This window comes from Vanellus vanellus (genome assembly GCF_965231255.1).
Source record: "Vanellus vanellus genome assembly, chromosome: 3".
In the NCBI taxonomy this organism is placed as follows: domain Eukaryota; kingdom Metazoa; phylum Chordata; class Aves; order Charadriiformes; family Charadriidae; genus Vanellus; species Vanellus vanellus.
This window is the reverse complement of record NC_138907.1, coordinates 55,642,605-55,655,453: the sequence shown is the minus strand read 5'-3', so window position 1 is coordinate 55,655,453 and position 12,849 is coordinate 55,642,605.

The window sequence follows — 12,849 nt, the reverse complement described above, 5'->3', positions numbered from 1 at the left end:
CTTACCCAATAACCACATCCTGTTTATAAACGAGACCAATTCTGCTTAACCTCCTTACTTCATGTTGCCCACTCAGACCTTCCGGCCTCTGATGTCTGAAATCCCTTGCCAGTGTTTTGTGCCCCAGTCCAAAGCCCAAGTGTCTTGCACAGCTAAGGAAGAAGCAATCAGACCCAACTAGTTTGCAACATCTTTGTACTCAACTGTGACAGAGTCCAGCTGTGACAAAGCCAGTGTTAAATGTTCACAAGTCACTTAGCCCCCAGCAGTGCATCTTCGTCGGCCGCACAAATCCCTGCCACCAAATTAATCCACTTGGCTTTGGTCTTTCTTACTGATCCTGTTATTTACTGCTCCTAGAAAATGAGAGAGGGGCTCATTTTTTGATCGGTATTCTACAGATACTACATAAGTAACCACTATTCCTAATAGGTATTTGAGGCAACGGGGTATGTAGTGTTGGCCTATATACCACTGCGATGCCACAGACCTTTAGTTGGTGCTGGTCAGACTTGTTGGGTGCTTTGCCTCAAGACTCTGCAGTAATCCATGAAGTTACTGTGATTGTCTTGAGGCAAAGGACCACTCGTGGTGTTTATCATTAGTTAGTACATAAACCCCCAAAGTGTTACTGGTTCTATGCAGAGAAGGCAGTGTATTCCAGGTGATTTGCACACCATAATAATTATTGCAGTACTCAGCATGGACAAGAAAAGGACCATCAGAAGTGACCTCAACATCTCTGCTTTGCCTCTTAACTGCACTAAAACTCTTGACGGTCAGTCAATCCAGACTTTGAAGACTAACTAAGATGCTGAGCTTTCCTGAGAACTTCTTAATGGTGCTTAGTCACTCACACTGCAGAGTCAGGATTGACTGAGCCCTAGCCAAACATTTCCTTGCCATAAATAGAAAGAATCTGGGAAACATTTCTGAACTAATCCTATTCAGGTTGTTCTACTCAAATATATTGGACAGGGCAGTGTAACCACAGCTCCAAGTGAGTTTTGGAATCTTTCCTGGCTTCTGGGAAACTGCTCAAGCTGTCTAGACTCAGAGCTGTTGCCAAACAAACATCTGTGATTTTTTTTGTCCCGATAATCTGCATTGGTGACAAATCCTAAGGAGGACTTCTAGCTACAGGTGAACTTCTTGATATTTCTGCAGTTTAATTTGAATAAGCCATAGACAAGAAAGAAATGAACAGTGCGTGTCAATTAGCTGGTCAGCTCCTGGAAAAAAGCTATGCTAGTGCTTGCCATAACCTCAATTGGAGATGGCCTGTCTACTGTTCGTAAATTCACCCATTTCAGAAACATCCTGATTGACCATGCCTGTACTGACATGATGAGTTCCTGTGGCTGGAAGCCTATGTGGTCTTTGGCAAGATCACAGATCATGGGCGTCTTTTATTAAAGACCTATGGAACAGCGTGACTAACACCATATGTCAGGATGCCATTAGGCTGTATGGATGTGCATGGCAGAGAGAGGGCACATCCTACTGCTGCAGAGACTGCACCAAGATTCCTGCACAGGTCAGCAAGCGCATACGTTGGGTGTTGAAGTACGAATTGGAAAGGCTCTGCAGCGTTGATCTAGACAACTAACACAGATAATAAGACGCAAGTGCCCATGTAGCTGCTGCATGCTGAGCTAGAGCATGACAAAAGAAAGAGGCATGGCTGTCTCAGGAAGAATTTAAGGAATTGTTTACCAGTTGACCACTGTGGGTGTCTGACTGCTGGCCGCTACCAGTGGTATGTGACAAGAGGTGACTAGCTGCAATGCACTGGCAAGGGAGAGTACGTACGGCAACAGGAACGAATGACAGCAGTGCTATGCGATGGAAATGTGAGACTTGTGAAAAAGGTTGTGCACCGTCCTCCTTAGTAACTCACATGCCTATTTGGACTTTTGTCCCACCACTGTCATGGACCAGACAAAGGCAGTATCAGCTATTAAACTATACACAAAAAAATTACTGTATCTAATGAAAGAAGGTGTATTGCTTATTATCTGTTGACATATTTACATGTTATTCTCATCTTCACTGATGATACACAGTCCCTTCAAAAAATGTTGTACTTAAGCATCCATCTGTCTTTTTTCCTGAGATAGAGGCTGTTTAAATAAAAAATAAATAACACGAAAAAATATTTAAGGAGGATGTTAACACCATAATTTCTGTTTCCTAATTTACTTTCACTGTTTTCAGATGTGTCTTCAGTACCTAAGGTTAGGTCATCCTAGCAGCACAGTCCGACTGATTTGGCTCCAGCCAATCCTTTCCTTTTATCACTGTCTGAAGGAGCAATTTATTTTTCTGCTTATCCAAATCTTCTTTGGCCAGTGCAGGCATTTAATTAATTTCATTCTTACATTGTACTAAAAATGCATGCTTCTTTTTTGTTCATGCAGTCTGTTGATTTCTTCTGCTTTCTGTATCACATTTTACTTGAGCCTGGGCCAGCTCTGCGTTAAGAATAGAGGTATTTCAACCCTAGCATCTACTCTACACTCCTGCTTCACGCTTTTAGTTACAACAGCTTCCTCAGTTGTACCCTTTAAATTAATCTCTTGTGCAATCCAAACAGGCAGTTTTGGTGGCAGAGTATGTCATCTTTTTTGTTCATGATTTTCCAGAATATAGTGCATAAACAGCCCTAGGAGCAGGGTTCACAATTCAGGGTGCCTTCATTCCAAGCGGATACTCTGTAAGCAGCGGAGGTCATCTTCTTCTGTCACCTACTTCCTTTTTGGAAAAAAATCAGCAAGTGAAGTAGAGGATAGATTCTCTTTCCATGACATTTTCCTCTGGATTGTGTCTACTCATTAGGTGGAAAGGTGTCTGAACTAAAATTCTCATTTTCTTGTCATGAATAAGCACCACCAGGGCTAGGCAGCCACAGAGTGAGTAGTTTTGAAGTGCAGTGTTGTGCTTAGGCTTCTAAGATCCATGTCTGGCATACTTTGGATCTGATCCTTTGTCAGTTACTTCCATTCCTAACTAATTACATTTTTATGGATACTTCCGTGTGTAGGAATTCATCTCACAATGCTTATTTCTCACTCGAACTGAGGTGTTTTGGGGTTTTCAGTCTCCATATATTTATAAGAAAATCATTACACGGTTACTGCTGGTGTATTGTAATGATTTACAGGAGGAGCATGTAATATGTACATTCAACTTCTAAGTTTGCTTAATACATTGTAGTTGTTCTTTAGATGCCAAAGCAAAATTACAAATAGCGATTCTAAGGAATTTATAACTTTAACCTGATCTATGCCATCACTTCGACTTGAATTAACCTTATGTTTCCTTCAGTGCAATCGGTGCACCTTCTTAACAATATGTATAAGCTTAAGCTACATCAGGGGAAGACATGATTTATTCAACTGATAGTATGACATACTTGTCATCAGTACCAAACTTGCATCATTACTTGCCTTATATCATATTGCTTCTGCAATTTGGTCTATTCTGATGGATGCTTGAAACATGTTAATGGAGAATCATGTAAGCACAGAATAACTGAGGTGAGAAGGGGTCTCTGATGGTCATCTGGTCCAACGGTCCACTCAGGCATAAATTGGATCCGACTTGAAATTCAGATCATGTTGTTCAGGGTCCTGTCTAATTTTTGCATATCTCCAAAGATGGAGATTCTGTAACCTCTGCTTTTCGCATTGCAAAATAAAATTGCAATTACACATCCCACGTGCTGCATTTCTGTTTTCTCAGTTTTATATTAATAGTAGGCCTAAGCCAGGATTAAAACCTCAGACGTACAAAGCTAGTACAGTCAGAACAGGTTTTAAACAAGGTAAGGCTTTTATCCATCTAGAAAAATATGGGCCGATACTTTACTGAATAATGAATGTTGTTTCGTATGTATTTATTATACACATTTTATGGTATTTGGTCAAGCACAGTACAAGCGCTTCTTATTACAGTGCCACTTTAAGACCTGTGTAACAGAATGAAGTAAGTATGAAATACAATCTATCTCCATTAAAAGGCAGCAAAATATTACAAGTGAAATCAACATAAGCTTTCTAAAGTAGCCAAATTAAGATGAAATATGAGTGTCTGCCAAGTGAGGAAAGATTTTCTTGGACTAAATGAATTAAAGCTAAAATATGATGGACAAAACTAATTTAGCCATTCCTAAAACAGATTTATAGTGCTGCAGTTTTAAAAACGTCTTTCAAATATAGCGATCTGTTTACATACAGTATTTTGTATGAAGTGTAGCTTTTCAGACAGGATCTTTCATCAATGAGTCATTTTAAGTGACTGCCCACTAAAAGAAAAAAAAAGCTCACATATTTTATTACTGGCATTGTAATTACAATGCATTAGTTGGAAGGGGATTCCTGTTGTACAGTAGTTTAACAATCTAGACAAGTACTTATTTAGACTACAGAAACATTAGGCCTTTGTTAAAAATGGCTACTGTTTCACTGATATTTTTTCTTCTTACTTTAAATTCAAAGCAGTGAATTTCATAAACTGCAAGGCTAAGCACATGAGCGAGGAAGCGGACTATCCCTTTAATGATGTTGAATCTAGAAGATCCAAAATGCATCTATGCTTCATTTAATTTTAGGCGCTTTTTTTTTGCCTTTTTTTAGTCCATTTATTTTCATCTATGTTACCATTTTTCTGTGGATGTAAACCCTTCTTGTAATACCAGTTCAGAAATAATAATACCAGATACATATTTAAATTTTCTGATTAGCTCAGTCGTGTGAGAAAATTTCAGATTTCAAGACAATTAAAAGATTTCATATAAAAACAAGGATCTTCTACATGGTTTTAACTTCATTCCAAGCATGGCAATCTACCTCTTCTCGCACCTTCCCACCTCCCTCCCAATGACTGAAAAAGAAGGTGAAATGCTAGGAGACCTGAGACTTTCCAAAGAAAATGCTAGTGCACTGCAATTTAAGAAGAACATAATAATTTGAAATTAACAAGGCAAATAATTGTTTCACAGGGAGTAAATGGGTAACAAGGCAAAGGGGTAGGAGAAAACTAGAGTATGCAGGACATATTCCAATTTACTAATAAAGTCAATAAGCCTGACAATTCTCTTTTCTCCCATTCTTTACACATTTTTGGATTCTGTCCCAAGACACTAGTCAGTGAGCTTCTTGAGTAGGCTTTATGTCCAATTGGTGACTTACTCTGAGACTTTTTGAAACCCTAATTGAGGCAATTGAGCTTCGGCATCAGTAGTAACTGATTGAATTAAAGCCTAGAGGAAGTTGTAAGCTTTAATTAGATCTGCTCAGCAAGCACTACGGTGCATGGCATCGTCCTGACCAGAACATAGACCTATTGCTGGGATTAGGTTCAGCAACTTGATGTATTATGAAGCTTTACTTCAGGCAAGGTGTGTAAGGAGTCTTTAATATATACTCCTTCAAATCTCCCTGTGAGTCACCATCCATTCTGCCATAGCGCCCCAGTTGGGGCTGCTTACAGCACCAATTAGGAATAGGTGACATTTATTAATTATACCTATATTTTATAGTGTGTTACCATGTAGATGCTCAGGCCAAAAGGGCAGTTTCTGAGAAACAGTGGGAGAAAGACTGTTGGCGTAGAGGCCCACCTCTTTAGACAAGGTTAATGGGAAAAAAGATATTATCTTCATTTTAGCAACTCGAAATTGAGACACACACACAAGTAAAGCCGTGCTGGTTTAGCTGTGCAAGTATCTGGTATGATTTGCACTGCTTCATACAACTATACCTAAATTATAATCTGCAGTGGAAGGTGTTTAGTTTGCATTAGATTTGCATTTTTCCCCTTAGCCATAAAGCAAATTACTTTCCTGTACCAATGTCGAGGCATGTCTGGCAGAGGCTGCAGGCACAGCCCAAGGGTACCTGCAGCTCTGCCTCCCTGCTGGGGTGAGGAGATGTGCTTTCCCTGGCTAGCCCTGCTCCCTGTCCTTCTCCCCGGCACGCAGGGTGCTGCTCCCCACGGAGGCGGAGTGGCCCTTAGTTACACTGGGAAGTGTTTATGGAAAAAATGGCAGCCAAGCTTTTGAAAATCACACCAGCCTAACTAGTAAATACTAAACTGCACCAACTTGATGGAACTGGGGTTGTTTAGCCTGCAGAAAAGGAGGCTGAGGGGAGACCTTGTTGCTCTCTACAACTACCTGAAAGGAGGTTGTAGCGAGGTAGGGGTCGGTCTCTTCTCCCAAGTAACAAGGACAAGTGGAAATGGCCTCAAATTACATCAGGGAGGCTTAGATTGGATATTAGGAAAAATTTCTTCACTGAAAGGGTTATCAAACTTTGGAACAGGCTACCCAAGGAAGTGGTTGAGTCACCATCCCTGGAGGTCTTTATAAGACAGGTAGATGTGGCATTTAGGGACATGGTTTAGTGGTGGACTTGGCAGTGTTACATTGATGGTTGGATTTGATGACCTTAAAGGTCTCTTCCAACCAAAACGATTCTATGATTCTCTAACTCTGGGCTATGAAGGTTTCATTGTAAAGATGGTTTGATACGTATTCTGTCAGGGCACTTTGAGGCTGGTGGCTCCCTGGGTTGTCGGGGGCTCCTCATGGGGATCCATCAGGACAGGGCCTGGCCTGACCCACCCCCAGCCAGGAGCAAGCAGCCGCTGGGCCCCTGGGAATGGGCTGAGGATGGGCTGGGACATGAGCCCATGGCTGGGCAGGGCTGCAGGAAGCTGGAGACCGGCCCTGCTGTGGCATCGCTGGGGTAGGGGCTGATGGCCCCGGGGGCTAATGTGGTGTCCTGGGCCATGGGTGAGCCCTAGGGGGCTGGGCAGGGACAGCTGGGGCTAGTGGTGCCCCCGGGGCCCTGACATTTTCAGGCTGACATCTAAAGTAACAATTCATATCTGCAGCAAAGTCTTAATTTATGGCTAATGGAAATTTTTTTCTATGTCACAATTTTTTGTCTAAAAGTTCAGCAAAAGCAAAATTTTTTAAAGAGAAAAAATATATCTCATAAATAAACCTTATATCAAATATAAGTGAGTTATTCCCTTACTGTATATTTAGTGTGAGCATGTAATCATAATCCTAGAAGGATTTTTTTGAGAAAAATTGTATGAAGTTGTTCCATTCACAAATTTAAAATTGGAAACTCCAGCAACAGTTATGTAATGTGAGTGATATTATTAAAGCTGTTCATTTTGTTTCACTCCATGTGAAAATGAGTTCAAGATTTATATCGTGCAATGTTGCTTACTTCCTATCAGATGTAAATGGAAAGATCTTTTCACTCTCAGTCTTCTAACTCCCAAGCAAGGGGGTATGCTGTTTTTGTGGGAGCTGACTTCAGAATAAATAAAACCTGGGCTTCTCTGATCTGTGTCAATCAGACTGTGTGTCTCACTTGTTCCCTGTTTTCATTTGACTTCATAGTTTTTGCCTCCTGTTTATTTCCAGCACTATGAAGTGGCTTCACAAGTGTCAATGAAAGGAAACAGGACTTGTAATGAGTCATCACAAAAAAGTGCAAACCAGCAGTTGTCTTTTATTTGCTATTTATTATGCACTGTAAGCCTAACATAGATTTGGAGAACTATGTGTGTATACCTTAAAATTAAAGAAATGCTGCATTTTAGGCAGCGATTATGAGAGATTTCCAAAATCCATTTTGCTATTCTTGTTCCGTTGTCCCCAGTCTTATCAGAAACAGTGTGTAGTCCCTAGCCCCGGCATTTAGTATAGTTTGTTCCCTTGAAATTGAACAAAACCATCAGGGATTACCGAAGTCTTTGCTAGGCTAGATATCAGGTCACTTACATTTCCACCACTTACATGTTCCTCAATTCCTAACCAAGTATTTAGGAATTCTCCATATATCAGATGCTATATCCATGTCTACAGACTTCCCCCGGGCTACTCCATTCAGGTTTGGAGGCACTCATAGATGCACCATGTTTCAGGAATCCCCTAGAGCCACCACATACCTGAAGCCACCACGTACTTTGAAGAGTTGTGAGGCTGCTCTATCTCTCGCTAGGTGCTTTGACATACTTTTGTCTGTCTCACTGATCCTGCACTAAACACAGTTTTTTAAATCCAAGAATTTAGACCACTGAATAGTATTTTCAAGGAATTATTCTCGTTTGAGCATAAATTTGGTAAAGTATATCTCTAACAGCTGGATTCAAAATGCCTGTGACTTTGGAGCTTTCAGGTATGGACAGATGTATTGAAAAGGTGTCTTCCTAGAAAAAAAGCATGTTAGAATTATACTATGATAAAACTTCAGCTCTTCCGAAATGCAACATATAAGCATTAACAAACATTACCCAAAAAAACCCTGTACTTGAAACAGCTCACATAATGCTGAAGAATAATGCTTTCTTTCTCACAGCTTTTGAAAGCATGGTATCTTTGAGATAAGTAAATAATTAAGTGAAATAAGAAGTTTATCTTGTCTCCTCTTCTGTTCTGCATAGGTTCTTATTACCACTCTCAGCACTGTTGAGCGAACACCAGTCCTGCATTCGGCATTATAACTCTCATCTGTCACACGCAGCCTGTTTTCTCTAGGTCTCTAAGGAGCATTGTGCGAGCAGTATAATATTTCGCTTTGGTAGTTTTCTTTGAGGTGGAGAGTTGGTTGCATATATGCGCTGCTGTATTTTTATGAGAGAGAAAGTATGATCAAAGAAATGTGCCTTACACTTCAAGCAGAAAATGATAATGTTTGTGACAATCCATATTTCATCAAAACTGTAAATTAAATTTAGTGAAAAACAGATCTTTGTTTAAATAATAAAGTAAAAGCTTTCATAAAGGTGAAAGCAGAGAGAAATATTTCTCCTAAGAACATAAGTAGAATAAATAAATACTTAAAAAACAGGAATGTTTTTTAAACAAACTTTCCCCACAGAGCTCTTGCTACCCAAAAGCCGTAGGAGAGTTCAGCCAGTGAAACTCATGCCCAGTAGAAGTAAAACATTCTAAAATTCCGTAGGAGCAAAATGTGCTCATGTATTTTCATGCTGGAAAATACCAAAATTAAACAAATTAAAGGAAGAGCATAAATAGCGAAAAGCAAGATTCTGCTTTGCTTTTCACACATTTTGAAAAAGATCATAAGCTACCACTGCCTAATATTTAATTTCTGAAGTAATTATGTACATTGTGTAGTGTTTGTGAAATAAACATACAACTTGAAACAGTGTTAAGATATCACACCCTCCCCAGTCAGAACAAGCTAGACATTTCTTTTGTATAATATAAAGTATGTAAATGGGTAAGAAATAGTGTGACCTGGAGGTCAGTGACTTCCAGCTCCGGTGGATTAATAGAAAAACACGTCCCAAGATTGAAGATCCTTTGGTGGAGGTCTCTTCCTTCAGCTCCTGCCTGGTTGAATGTGGAACTGTGAGTATGAGTGCTTCAGCTGACCTCAACCGCCACAGTAGTATTACATGAGTGAGAACTACGCAAAGGACAATGTAAAACCCCCTGCCCTCATATTTTTGTGCATTTTTGTCTTAGACTTGTTTTACTTAACATTCATGCCCCTCAACTGTTCCTTTATTGCTCTAATGTAAAGGTATACTTGGAAATCTAAGGGAGATGTATTTAAAAATTACTTTCAGTTTTATAAAAATGTTTGAATAAGAAAAGATTTACTGAGATAATTTATTGTGTAGATTTGCATAACATCTGAGAACTTTCCAATAATGGGGTAACAAAAATTACAAAAATGTTTGCTAGCTGTACCACCAGATGTCAGATAATCATCAGGAGCAGTGTCAGATGTTATGTATTCTTGGCTTTTCTCCATCCTGGCTGCCTCCCCATGTGGTTCGTTGTCCTTCACACTTTATTCTGGCATGTCCTGAAGGAACTTTGAACGTAGTGTTTCCTGTGAGCTATCTCATCACAGTTATAGCTACTGTCTCTTGATGCTGATCTGTAAGCCCGTCACCCTTCACCAAAGACCTGGACTATCTCTTAACTATGTCTTGGGTATCCCCTTGTTTGCCTTCAGTTAACACACGGAGAATCAGACCCCTTGGTCTTACTCCCAGAGCATTATGTTGTTCATACATTGGACACAGCTCACAGTGTGAGCTCACACTACCAGCACTAAAAGTAGTGTATTTGAATTCTCCCCTGCTCCCTCTCCACAGCAATACAAACTCCTCATCTTCTTTCTCAGTGTCACAAAGATTTCTCTCCTCGAGGGTGTGTGCCTTTCTCGGGTCCTCATCCCATAACAACTAATGCAACATCTCTCTGGCTTCTTTAAAAACATCTTTTCACACATTTTTTTCCAGGAAACACAGCAACACCAGTTATCATCCTTGCCCATCATTTACCATCATACCTTTTTTTTTTTTTACCCCGACTTACTCTTCACCTTATATTATCTCAACTTCAAGCATTTTGTCAGCATTTTCAAGTTCTGTAAGACCCTGTTCCTTCTTACATACCTAAGTTAATTTCTGATACTCATATTCCTAACTTTTACCGTTTGCTTGGGAGGGTCCTGTCTTTTCTTCCATGCTGCTCTTCATGAATATACATAAAATTTCTGAAATCAATTTACAAGGCTGAGTAAGCCTCTCAGAAAGTCCTATTCCTTTAATGCAACATAAGTTAGGCTTAAAAATGGGGATAAAATGTTTTTTGTGTCTCTTATCATATCTAATTTACCACTTTTCTCATAGGGTATGAACTTCTTTTCCTTCCCACCACATAGCAAACAATGTAGCAAAAATAAAAAATCATAATAAAAATGAAAATAATGGATCTGAATTGATATACCTTATACACAGAAGTCTTAAACATCGCAGGAGATTGTTTTGAAAGAAAAGAAGAGCACTGTTTCTTTTCTGAAGTATCTTTGTACACATAAGAATTATTTTAAGTGTCTGAGGTTGCTCTAAGACTATTTGCTTTCTTGACCTTATCAGGGATGCTGAGAACAGCCTCAAGGTAGAGATGCATTTACTTTACCTTTAACAGAGAAAAAAAACCCAAATAAAGCCAATAAAAGCACAATAAAACCCCCAGCTCTACTATTTTGAATATTTTAGTGAAATGTAGATTGTCAAAAGAACTATAGATAAAGGAAGAAGACTTGGTTTGTCTTATTCAGTCTTTAATGTTGTCCATCTGATCAGCTATTAGGTACAAGAAAAAAGTCATTGACTAGACATGCATAAAAGACAAAATTGAAAATAAAAAGAAACAGAAATAAGTAGTAAATTAAAAACCAATAATAATGCTAACAGAATATTCTAATATATGCTTAATGTATGTACTGATATATTATATATTTATTAATGATCTGGAAAAGACAGTCAACAGCATCTAGGTATAAGAAGTAGTCAGAAGACTTCACAAAGCTAAGAAAAGCCATATGACCAGCAAAATAAAATGCTGGTGAATTAATACATAGAGTGGGAAAATTTCAATATAAATATGAATATTTATTTTCACATTTCAAATTACCAGCATCATGCCTGTGGAAAACTCAGGGAGAACCTGTTCTTGGTAATAGCAAACAAAGAAATTGTTACTGTGCACAATCAATGGAATATATTTCTAAAAACTAATGGCATATTGAATTGAGACTGAATATTGTCCTTCTAAACATTATTGAAAAATGAAACTTGACTTGACTTTAGCAAGGCTTTTGACACTGTCTCCCATGACATCCTCATTAGGAAGCTGAGGAAGTATGGGCTAGATGAGGTGACAGTGAGGTGGATTGAGAGTTGGCTGTGGGACAGGACTCAGAGGGTTGTGATCAGCGGCACAGAGTCTAGTTGGAGGGCTGTAACCAGTGGTGTCCCCCAGGGGTCAATACTTGGTCCAATTTTGTTTAATATATTCATTAATGACCTGGATGAGGGGACAGAGTGTATCCTCAGCAAGTTTGCTGATGATACCAAACTGGGTGGGGTGGCTGACACCCCAGAGGGCTGTGCTGCCATCCAGCGTGACCTGGACAGGCTGGAGAGCTGGGCAGAGAAGAACCTAATGAGGTTCAACAAAACCAAGTGCAAGGTCCTGCACCTGGGGAGGAAGAATGCTAGGCACCAGTACAGGTTAGGGGCTGACCTGCTGGGAGATAGCTTGGAGGAGAAGGATCTGGGGGTTGTGGTAGACAGTAAATTATCCATGGCCCAGCAATGTGCCCTTGTCGCCAAAAAGGCCAATGGAATCCTGGGCTGCATAGGGAAGAGTGTGGCCAGTAGGTCGAGGGAGGTCATTCTCCCCCTCTACTCGGCACTGGTGAGGCCACAACTGGAATACTGTGTCCAGTTTTGGGCTCCCCAGTTCAAGAGGGACAGGGAACTGCTGGAGCGAGTCCAGCGAAGGGCAACTAAGATGATTAAGGGCTTGGAGCACCTCCCTTATGAGGAAAGGCTGAGAGAGCTGGGACTCTTTAGCCTGGAGAAGAGAAGGCTGAGGGGAGACCTTACTATGGCATACAAGTATCTAAAGGGTGGGTTGAAGGAGGATGGAGCCAGGCTCTTTTCATTGGTTCCAAGTGACAGGACGAGGGGCAATGGGCACAAGTTAGAACACAGGAAGTTCCGTTCAAATACACGGAAACAGTTCTTTACGGTGAGGGTGACAGAGCACTGGAACAGGCTGCCCAGGGAGGTTGTGGAGTCCCCTTCCCTGGAGATTTTCAAGACCCGCCTGGATGCAGTCCTGAGTAATGTGCTCTAGGCAATCCTGCTTTAGCAGGGGAGTTGGACTAGATGATCTCTAGAGGTCCCTTCCAACTCTGATAATTCTGTGATTCTGTGTGATTCTGTGAAAATAGGTGAGGAGAGTCTGAACCATTTACAAAAACTGTC